The following is an 11,834-nucleotide window of genomic DNA, read 5'->3' as shown; positions in this document are numbered from 1 at the left end:
GCATTGAGGCTGCAGAGGCCCCTGGCAACACCCCTGGTGCTCTGGCTCCTGGGATCCACAGGTGGGGGAAAAACAATTCTTTACTATCTTGTTTGGTCGGGATGGCGTCCCTTCCCTGTCTGCTTGTCTCTCGGGGTGAGTGTGTGTGTGTGCATGTGTGTGCGTGTGTGTGTGTGTGTGTGTGTGTGTGTGTGTGTGTGTGTACACAAATTTCTTTCTGTCTCTGCTTCTCTCCTGTTGATTTCTCTGATTCTGCCTCCATTCCTGTTTCTCTGGGTGTCTGTCTCTCTCTGGCTCATCCCTGTGGGTCTCTCGCTGTGGGTCTCCCCCTGACTGCAGGGTGCCCAGGTCTTGAGTGCCATCTGCCCCTTAGTCTGCCTGTCAGAAATCTCTGGGCTCTGGCTGACGATGGTAGTTGTCACGTGGCAGGGAGGGAAGCAGAGTGCTAACAACTGGCTGACAGCTGGTCACAGCTGGTGACAGCTTGGGCAGGCCCGGGCGTGGGAAAACACAATTCAGGCAGCAACAGCTGGGAAGGGGACCACACTCAGAAGATGAGCCGACAGACTGCCACACAGCGTGCAAAGGGCAGAGCCCGAACCCCACTCCTACGGTCCCTTGGAATGAGGCAGACACAGGGACGGCTCAAAGACTTGGCACTCCTGACATCCCACAGCCCCTGCTCCGGGGGGCTGTGTGCATCTGCTCCCTTGCTCCCACTCGAGCAGAATGTGGATTTTATTTGGTGGGTTCAGAAAAGGGTAAGAAGGAAACATCTGTGTGCCTTCACAACAACACTACTTGGCCGTTGTGCATATGCACATTCGGGAAAGGGGTGCTCATGGGGAGAGAGAATTGTGCCAGAGAGCTGCATCATCTAGGAGCCATGGGCATATGGCAGGGATGCCCAGGCTGAGTACAGTGCCTGGCAAGCATCAGGCACCAAGACATACACACACTGGTTATTCTCATTATCTTTACCACTGTTGCTTTAAATAACATTTTATTCTATCCATTTTGAATAAAATAATTTTAAATCTGCTACAGAAGTCCTGCTTTCTTAATCTAGGGACACTGAGCACAAGTAACACGTAAGCAGGGGCTGCCACAGGAGAGGCAGGCCCAGCGCTGCTGGGGAGTCTTGGGGCATCACGTTTCAGTGAGCCAGGATGGCCAGAACCGAGCACTAACTGCTGAGCTCTCAGGAGGGATGAGAGGCTTTTAGACAATAAAGGATATGGCACTTGGTGGCCATGATTCTGGTTGTTCAGAGGCTTATTTTTCTTGTTTATCGACTTTTCGCTGGTGTGTGTGTGTGCGTGCATGCGTGCGTGCGTGTGTGTGTGTGTGATTGAGAGAGGATACACCATATACTGGTCACTCCCCACTAACTAAGACCTAACAATGCCCATCCTGGCCACCCAGCCTAATGAGTGTTTCCGTTTCGCTGGTGAAGGCTGCCCTCTGTGTGTCCTCTCTAGAGACTGTTCTTAGCATTTCGAGAGGGTTTCTTTTCTAACTCCTGCCAAGGACCCATGGGAACACAGTGTTGACACAAGCCTCCCTCACCACCTGCTCTCTCAAGCACAGCTGATGCTGGAAAGGGAGACCAAGGAGGTACTTGACAAACTCACGAAAAGTGGACGAACGTGCTCAATAACTTCCCATGGCTCCCCATTGCCCTTAGAAGAAAAGCCAAATCACTTTTTGTGGCTGCCCCTTCTCTTCTGCAGCTTCCAGTCTGCTTTGGTGTACCAGAACCCACACTCGTCTTCCTTCATTTTGCATCCTTTTTTTTGAGTTGGAGTCTCACTCTGTCACCTAGGCTGGAGTGCAGTGGTATGCTCACGGCCACAGCAGCCTCGACCTGCTGGGCTTAGGTGATCCTTCCACCTTAGCCTTCCAATAGCTGGAGCTACAGTTGTGTGCTACCACACCTAAACTTATTTTTTGATTTGTTGTAGATAAAAGGTCTCACCCAGTTGCCCAGGCTGGTCTTGAACCCCTGGACTCAGGCAATCCTCTTGCCTTGGCCTCCCAAAGTGTTGGGATTACAGACTGAGTCACAGTGCCTGGCCATTTTGCATCCTTTTAAAAAAATGTATAACCTCTACCCCACACTCCCACCTAAAGTGTGAGCTCCAGGGGCAGTGGCCATGTCTGGTTGGTTCCTACCTTGCAGCTTCAAGCACAGCCCTTCTTACCCATCAGGCATTTAAGAAATACTTGTTGGCAAAAAGAATACATAAAAAATATTGCCCCTCTCCAAAGTCCTGGCTTCATAGAACACAGAGGCATTTCCGCCTGACTGAAAAGATGTTGACTGGCCACTATGAGGTAACATGTGCTCCTCTGTTCAACTTGCTATGGAGGAAGCAGAAAATACAGTCTCTGTCCTCCAGAAGTCTATGGTCTAGTGGGGAGAGTGTTCCAGCCACTATAGTTGCACCAAATTTGACCCCAACACTTATTGTGCAAAGCAACCATTTTTATACTGATTCTGTGGACTGGGAATTCAGGTAGGACACAGAGGGGAGAGACTGCATCATCTGCCTCCTCCTTAGAGAACTGAGCAGACAAGAACTCTGCTCCATGATGTCTCAATTAGGAGAGGACTCAAAATTTTGAACCTGAGATCGCCTAAAGGTTTATGCCCTTACTTGTTTGGTGGTTGGTGCTGGCTATCTGCTTGGGGCCTTAGTTTCTCTCCATGGTCTTCTTCACATGGGCTAGTTTGGGCTCCATCACAGCATCCTGGCTGATTTTAAAGACAAGCATCCCAAGAGGTCCTAGTAGACACTACATTGTCTTTTATGAACTGGTTTTGCAAATCATTCAGCATCACTTCCACCACATTCTATTCAACAAGGCCATGGCAATGTCCCATCTATGGAGAGGGAAAATAAATTCTAACTTTTAATAGAAGTGGCAAGATTCTAGAAGACCATGTAGGACTGAAAATATTGCTATGATCTTTTTTGGAAAATACAATTGGCCACCAAGAAATAATAATTAATAATGTTGGATGAAAAGGGGTAATACCTTCCAAGACTTCATACCATGAGGGTGAACTTATTAAGAAGTAATAATCATAGTAAGAATAATACCCAAAACAAGGAAAAACTATTTTAGGTTGACCACCTACTTACATAAAGGGCCCTGAGTAGATATTTTATGTCTGTTATCTCACTTAATGAGATAATGTTAGTTGAGCAAAAATGCAAAGCATTTTGACACATTATATTTTTTTCCTTTTTTTGAGTTGGAGTCTCACTCCGTTGCCCAGACTGGAGTGCAGTGGCATGCTCCCAGCCACCGCAGCCTCAACCTGCTGGGCTCCGGGGATCCTTCCGCCTCAGCCTTCCAAGTAGCCAGAACTACAGGCAAGCCCTACCACGCCTGGCTAGTTTTTGATTTATTGTAGAGATGAGGTCTTGCCAAGTTGGCCGGGCAGGTCTCGAACCCGCGGTCTCAGGCAATCCACTCACCTCGGTCTCCCAAAGTGCTGGGATTACTGGTTGAGCCACCGAGCCCGGCCAACACATCATATTTTAATATCCTCATCACAAACCTTCCAATCCTGAAGTCTTGCTTTACACATGAGAAAACCGAGATTCAGAACAGGACAAAGAGTCCTCACCCCAGTTCCCAGAGCTTAGAAATAGTGGCGCTGCAGGCATGTAACATTCTGTGTTCTGGTCCCCCAGACCCACAGCAGATCTGATGAAAGACAGACTCAGATAGGATTTCAGATTCCTTAGACCAGGGGAAGATGTTGACAATTTAATATCATTTTGCACTTTGCAGCTGGTGTGAAAACAGATATTTTGCTCTAGGAGGTTTCTGTGATTTCTTCCCATAGACACCCTGCTGTCTCCCAAGTGGCTTCTTCTGTGCCTGTCGATAATGCAGCCATTCCAGGTCAATCCCCAAATCAAATCCTGATGAAGTTTCTTCCAGAGAGCCAGGCTTACTTTCTCACGAAGTGCGGTCTCCAGCAGGCACTCACAGATGGTGGGGGCTTCTGGAGTTGGCGCACCTCGGTTTCTTGACCCTGCCACTCTCTGGGCAAGTGAGAAGAGAAAGGACAAGTCACTCCACCTATATGAGTTTCAGCTTTGTGCTATTGAATGGGGGCACAACAGTGGCCCTGTAGCCTCTCGTATTAGTAGGAGAGTAAAAAGGGGAGATGGAAGAAAAGGTCAGTCCTGAATCATCAAGACCTGGGTACATCAGCCCTCTCGTACTGGTCAATAAAGGGACCCATCAGAAAAAACTCACTCTCTTCTTTTAAAGTCAAGGTTACAAATGCACCTCTACTGGAAAATATGGGTGTCATGGGCACAAGGGGGAGATTGGCAGACTGTGGACACTACTAGGGGAGGGAGGGAGTAAGAAGGGATGAGAAGTATGCAGCAACATACCAGGTACCAGGTCCACTATTGTGGGGAGAGAGAGCCAGTTGGAAGTTCAGACTTCACCTGCATGCAACTTACTTATGTAGTGAATCGTCACATGTACTCCACAACTCAAAATAAAATGCTTTTACTTTGGGTGAAAAGTAAGCCCAAAAATGTATAGTGACTCAAATAAAGTGTGTGTGTGTGTGTTTTTTTTCTTCTTTTTCTTTTTTTTTTTTCCTGTTTATGTGTGTATGTGAATGATTGAGTGCTCATTTTTCAGTTTCTCTTTTTTTTGTTCTTCTTTTGTTTTGGATTAATGTATGTGTGAATGTGTGTGAGAGGGTTCAATTTGCATTCCTCCTCTTTTTATTTATTTTTTCTTCTTCTTTTGATTTCTGTTTTGAGTTTATGTGTGTGTGTGTGTTTGTGTGTGTTTGGTTTTCCTGTTTTGTGTGTGTGTTTGTTTTGGTTTCTGTGTGTGTTTTACTGTTTTTTTGCTTTGGTTTTTGCTTTTCTGTGTTTTTAAAAACTTTTATTGTTTTTTGTCCTTCCTATTTCATTCTACTTTTCTCTGTTCTCCTCGCTGCTGTTACTTTATCTTGGACTCAGGGGATACACACACGAACCCATAGCATAGTCATATAGAATGGTGGTGTGGGTCTCAGGGAACCCATATCCTAGTGTGAACATTGTAATTTGCAAGTAGTTTCTGAATCTCAGCTCCCTATCTTCCACCTTATTTGACTCTCAAAACTACAAAAGACAGCAAAGCTTCCCATCCCCAGCCCTGTTTCAAAATAGAACAGACTCAGAGCCCTGATCAGGGAAGAATAGAAGGTTGAACAAACATCATAGGTGAAAGCCTCTTCTACTGCCACTGAATAATGGAACTAAAGAGAAAAAAAAGCAATCTGTCATAAATGAGGAAATCAATGGAAGATCATAGGTAACTCCCAGTGTACAACAGAGATAGCACCTGAAAAATCAGACCCCAGAGCCCAAACAATGAAAATCACCAACGACTGGCCCCAGAATACAACAGGGATTAGGGAATGAATGGAAAGAGTAAAAATGCTCAAGAAAGACAAGATGCAACATGGAAAGAACTTCTTTTTTTTGAGTTGGAGTCTCACTCTGTCACTCAGACTAGAGTGCAGTGGGGGCTCCCGGCCACCACAGCCTCGACCTGCTGAGCTCCAGCAATCCTTCTGTCTCAGCCTTCCAAGTAGCTGGAACTACAGGCGTGCACTACCACGCCCGGCTAATTTTTTGATTTATTGTAGAGATGAGGTCTTGCCAAGTTGCCCAGACGGGTCTCGAACCCACGGGCTCAGGCAATCCACTCACCTCAGCCTCCAAAAGCATGGGATTACAGGCTGAGCCCCCAAGCCTAGCTGAAAGAACTTCTAACAGGGATTTTGGCCATATTTCATCCAGGAAATAAATAACAAACTGAAAAGCAGAATTGATCAAACAGAAGAAAGAATCTCAGAGCTTGGAGACCAAAACATGGAATTAACCCAATGTAAAAAACACAGAAGGAAAACTCAGAAAGAAAGAGCAAAGCCTCCAAGAGATGTTCAATTGTATCTAGAGTCTAAACTTATGCCTGATTGGTATCCCAGAAGAAGAAAGAGAAATGAAGAACACCTTGGAATAACTATTTCAGAAGGTTATCCATGAGAACTATCCCTATCAAATCAGAGCTGTGACCCTTCAAACACAAGAGACACAGAGAAACTTCACAAAACACCAGAGGAGAAGACCAACCCCTAGACACATAGTAATTTGCCAACACAAAGTAGATACATAAGAAAAAAGTCCAAAGGCAGTGAGAGAGAAAGGTCAGACTACCTACTGGGGAAGACCAATCAGTATAGCTGCAGACCTATCAGCTGAAACACTACAAGCTAGAAGGGACTGGAGACTAATTTTCAAAGTCCTCAAAGATAAACAATTTTAACGAAGAATTTCCCACCCAGTCAAACTAGTGAGGGAGAATTAAAATATTTCCCAGATATCCAATCCCTAAAAGATTATGCAGCTTCCAGACCAGCTCTACAGGAGACACTTAAAAAGGTATTAAGCAGCGGGGTTCGGTAGCTCAGCCTGTTATCCCAGTGCTTTGTGAGGCTGAGATGAGTGCATTGCCTGAGCCTGCGGGTTCAAAATCCCTCCCCTGGACTTGAAACTGCAGAGACCTAATCTCTACAATAAAATAAAAAATTAGCCAGGCATGGTAGCGCATGCCTGTAGTTCCAGCTACTTGGAAGGCTGAGATGGAAGGATCACCGGAGCCCAGCAGGTTGAGGCTGCAGTGGCTGGGAGCATGCCACTACACTCCAGTCTGGATGACAGAGTGAGACCCCAACTCAAAAAAAAAAGTATTAAGCACAGAAGAAAATTTTAAAAAAGAATGACCACACACTTCCCAAGAGAAAAGGAGACCACAGAGTCAACAGAGAATACATCATGACTGCAAACTTGAAAACACACACATACATCAACTCAAACAACAACAAAGAAAAACTTTACAAGAACCTCATGATAGGGATAAACACTCACATTTGAATAATCAGCCGGAACATGAACGGACTCAGTGCACCACTGAAAAGACACAGAATGGCAAACTGGATTTTTAAAAAAATGACCCAATAATTTATGCATCTAGGAAAAACATTTCACCACAAGGGATGCCCACAGACTCAAAGTTAGTAGACGGAAAATGAATTTTCAGGCAAATGGATCACAAAACAAGGCAGGAGTCGTGATCCTAATATCAGACAAAGCAACCTTTAAATTATCAAATATTTAAAAAGATACAGAAGAGCTGGGCTTGGTGGCTCAGCCTGTAATCCCGTGCCTTTGGGAGGCTGAGGTGAGTGGATTGCCTGAGCCCGCGGGTTCGAGACCCGCCTGGGCAGGTGAGACCTCATCTCTACAATAAATCAAAAAATCAGCCGGGCGTGGTAGCACATGCCTGTAATTCCGGCTACTGGGAAGGCTGAGGCGGAAGGATCGCCAGAGCCCAGCAGGTGAGGCTGCGGTGGCCGGGAGTGGCCACTGCACTCCAGTCTGGGCGACCGAGTGAGACTCCAAATCAAAAAAAAAGATACAGAAGGACACTACATAATGATAATATTTTCAATCCGCCAACAAGAAATATCCATGCTGAATATATATGCACCCAACACATTTATGCTGGTGCTACTAAGTAAACTACTAAGCAACTACTAAGTAAACTCAAAAAGAATATTGATTTTAACACTGTCATAGCTGGAGATTTAAATATCCCACCAATAGCCCTAGATAGATCATTGAGGCAAAAATTCAACAAAGAGATCCGGAACCTCAACTTGACACTTGACCAAAAGGACTTAATAGATACCTACAGAACACTCCACCCAACAATGACAGACTATGCATACTACTCATTACCACATAGAGCATACTCCAAGATTGACCACATCTTTGGTCATAAATCAAGCATAAACAAACTTCATCAGAACAAAATACCGCCATGCACCTTCTCAGACCACAGTGGAATAAAAATAAATATCACCACCAACAAAATTTCCCCCAAATCCACAGGGACTAAACAGCATGATGCTGACAGATTCATGGATCAACACAAAAATCAAAACAGAAATTAAAAGATTCCTGGAGCCGGGCTCGGTGGCTCAGCCTGTAATCTTGCGCTTTGGGAGGCTGAGGTGAGTGGATTGCCTGAGCCCGTGGGTTCGAGACCCGCCTGGGCAACTTGGCGAGACCTCATCTCTACAATAAATCAAAAAATCAGCCAGGCGTGGTAGCATGCGCCTGTAGTTCCAGCTACTTGGAAGGCTGAGGTGGAAGGATCGCCAGAGTCCAGCAGGTTGAAGCTGCGGTGGCCGGGAGTAGCCACTGCACTCTAGTCTGGGTGACAGAGTGAGACTCCAACTCAAAAAAAAAAGATTCCTGGAAACAAATGAAAATAAAGAAACATCTAACCAAAGTCTCTGGGATGTCATGAAAACAGAACTAAGACGGGAATTTATAACTCTACAAACACACATCAAGAAAATAGAACACAAGTTAGCAGCTTAACAAATCACCTAAGAGAGCTGGAAACACAAAACCCTAACTTCAGCAGAAGAATCCAGATCACCAAAGTAAAAGCCCAAATACAGGACACCGAGAACAAAAACATCATAGACAAAATTAGCAAAACAAAAAGCTGGTTTTTTGAAAGGATAAACAAGATTGATAAATCCTTAGCCAGAATGACCAAGAAAAAGAGAGAAAAAACCCTAAATAAACACAATGAGAAACACAAAAGATCAAACCACAACTGATCACAAGGAAAAACAAAAAGTTATCAGAGATTTCTATGCACACCTGTATGGAAACAAACTCAACCTAAATGAAATGGAAGACCTTCTGACATCACACAACCTCCCAAGTTTGAAACTAGAAGACAATAAGACACTCTACAAACCAGTAATAACCCAGGAAATTGATCCATCATAAGAAACTACCTACAAAAAAGCCCTGGATGAGATGACTTCTGAGTAGAATTATACAAAACATAAAAGGAGGGGCTGATACCAATCCTATTGAAAGCATTCCAGGCAATTAAGATAGACGGAACTCTCCCCAAGTCATTTTATGAAGTTAACATTACACTGATACCCAAGCCAGGTAAAGATCCAACAAAGAAAGAGAACTGCCAACCAATAACTCTGATAAACATAAATGCAAAAATTCTGAACAAGATTCTATCAAATTGGATCCAACAACACATCTCAAATATCATCCAAGCAAGACCAAGCAAGCTTTATCCCCAGGATGCAGGGCTGAGTCAATATATCCATAAGACCATAAATGTGGCTGGACTCGGTGGCTCAGCCTGTAATCCCAGCACTTTGGGAGGCCAAGATGAGTGGATTGCCTGAGCCCGCATATTCGAGACTAGCCTGGGCAACTTGGCAAGACCTTGTCTCTACAATACATCAAAAAAAAATTAACCGGGCATGGTAGTATGCTCCTGTAGTTCCAGCTACTTGGAAGGCTGAGGCGGAAGGATTGCTGGAGCCCAGCAGGTCGAGGCTGCGGTGGCCGGGAGCGTGCCACTGCACTCCAGTCTGGGCGACGGAGTGAGACTTCAACTCAAAAAAAAAAAAAAAAAGACCATAAACGTAATTAAATACATCAATAAGTGTAAAAACAAGAACCACATGATTATATCATTAGATGCAAAAAAAAGCTTTTGATAAAGTCCAACATTCCTTTTTGTTAAAAACCCTTGAATACCTAGGTGTAGAAGAAACATACCTCAAGATTGTAAGTGCCAGCTACAATAAACGCACAACCAACATATTGCTAAATGGACAGAAATTTGAAGTATTTTCCCTAAAAACCAGAACAAGAAAAATCTGTCCACTTTCACTGCTCCTGTTCAACATTGTGTTAGAAGTCCTAGCTAGAACAATCAGACAAGAGAAGAAAATCAGGGTTATCCAAATAGAAGAGGAAGTTAAGTTATCCCTCTTTGCTGACAATATAATCCTATGCCTTAACAATCCAAGATAATCTGTCAAAACCTCTGTGTACTGATAAAGGACTTTAGCAAAGTCTCAGAGTATAAAATAAATGTGCAAAAGACAGTCCATTCTTATACCCCAAAACAGACAGGCAGAGAGCCAAATAAAAAGTACAATCTCATTCACAATCACCACAAAAAAAAAAAAAGAAAAGGAAAGAAATACCTTGGCATTTTCCTACCAGAGAAGCAAAAGACCTTTACAATGAAAACTGCAAAACACTGTTCAAAGCACTCAAAGAAGATACAAACAGATGGAAAATATTCCATGCTTATAGACAGGAAGAATCAACATTGTTAAGATGTTCATCCTATCAAAAGCAATTTCTAGTTTCAATGCAAAATCCATTAAATTACCAACATCATTCTTCTCAGACCTGGAAACAACAATACAGAAATTCATGTGGAAACATAAATGACCACAAATAGTCAAATCAATCCTCAGCAAAAGAAACAAAGTGAAGGGTATCACAGTTCCACAGTTTAAACTTTACTATAAGATTACAATAATCAAAACAGCCTGGTACTGGTATAAGAACAGGCCTATAGACCAATGAAACAGGATAGAGATTCCAGAATCAAAACCTAAATTCCTCAACCAATTCTCTTCTTCTTCTTTTTTTTTTTTTAAGTCAATCTCACTCTGTTGCGCAGGCTGGAGTGCAGTGACACGCTCCCAGCCACTGCAGCCTCAACCTGCTGGGCTCAGGCAAAACCTTCCGCCTCAGCCTTCCAAGTAGCTGGAACTACAGTCGCATGCTATCATGTCCAGAATATTTTTTGCTTTTTTATAGAGAAGAGATCTTTTCAAACTGTCCAGGCTGGTTTCGAACCCCTGGATTCAGGCAATCTTCTTGCCTCAGCCTGCCAAAAGTGCTGGCATTACAGACTTGAGCACTCATCTTCAACACAACCTCCCCCAACCACTGAGGAGAGGAAAACCTATTCAGTGAATGGTGCTTGGGAAACTGATCGACCACATGTAGAAGAATGAAACAGGACCCCTAACTATCATCATACAAAAAAAATCAATTCTAATGGATCTAAGACCTAAAAGTAAAACCTCAAACTATAAGAATCTTAGAAAATGAAGGAGATACCCTAATGGGAACCGGAATAGGCAACCAATTCCTGATCAAAACCCCAGATGTCCAGGCCATAAGAGATAAGACAGACATGTGGAATCTCATTAAACTGAAAAGTTTCTGCAAAGCAAGAGAAACCATCAAGAGAGTGGGGAGACAGCCCACAGAATGGGAAAAAATATTTGCCAACTGTATATCTGACAAAGGCTTAACATCCAGAATCTACAAGAAACTCAAACATGTCAAAAGAAAAACAAACAAACAGTCCCATTAAAAAGTCGACAAAGACATGAATAGACAGTTCTCAAAATAAGACATACAGGCAACCAACAGACATGAAAAAGTGCTCAGACTCACTAATCATCAGAGGAATGCAAATCAAAACCACACTGAGATAACACTCAACCTAAGTAAGAATGGCCATTAATAATAAAACAAAAAACAACAGATGCTGGTGAGGATGCGGAGAAAAGGGAATGCTTCTACACTGCTGGTTAGAATGCAAACTAGCCGGGCTCGGTGGCTCAGCCTGTAATCCCGCACCTTGGGAGGCCGAGGTAAGTGAATTGCCTGAGCCCGCGGGTTCGAGACTTGCCTGGGCAACTTGGCGAGACCTCATCTCTACAATAAAAAGCAAAAAATTAGCCGGGTGTGGTAGTGCGCGCCTGTAGTTCCAGCTACTCGGAAGGCTGAGGCAGAAGGATCAAGGATCGCCAGAGCCCAGCAGGTCAAGGCTGCAGTGTCTGGGAGCGGCCACTGCACTCC

The 11,834-nt window shown here is 44.0% G+C and overlaps 1 pseudogene; it reads left to right on the top strand.

Moving 5' to 3' along the window:
* The first annotated feature begins 554 nt into the window (after positions 1 to 554).
* LOC103263869 overlaps positions 555 to 11,834 on the top strand; it is a 16,344-nt pseudogene continuing 5,064 nt past the window's right edge.

The sequence above is a fragment of the Carlito syrichta genome, unplaced genomic scaffold (genome assembly GCF_000164805.1).
Source record: "Carlito syrichta isolate Samal-C Ts95f unplaced genomic scaffold, Tarsius_syrichta-2.0.1 Scaffold305308, whole genome shotgun sequence".
NCBI classification, from domain to species: Eukaryota; Metazoa; Chordata; class Mammalia; order Primates; family Tarsiidae; genus Carlito; species Carlito syrichta.
The sequence above is the reverse complement of the archived record's forward strand: the minus strand, read 5'-3'. Positions and strand labels throughout refer to the sequence as shown.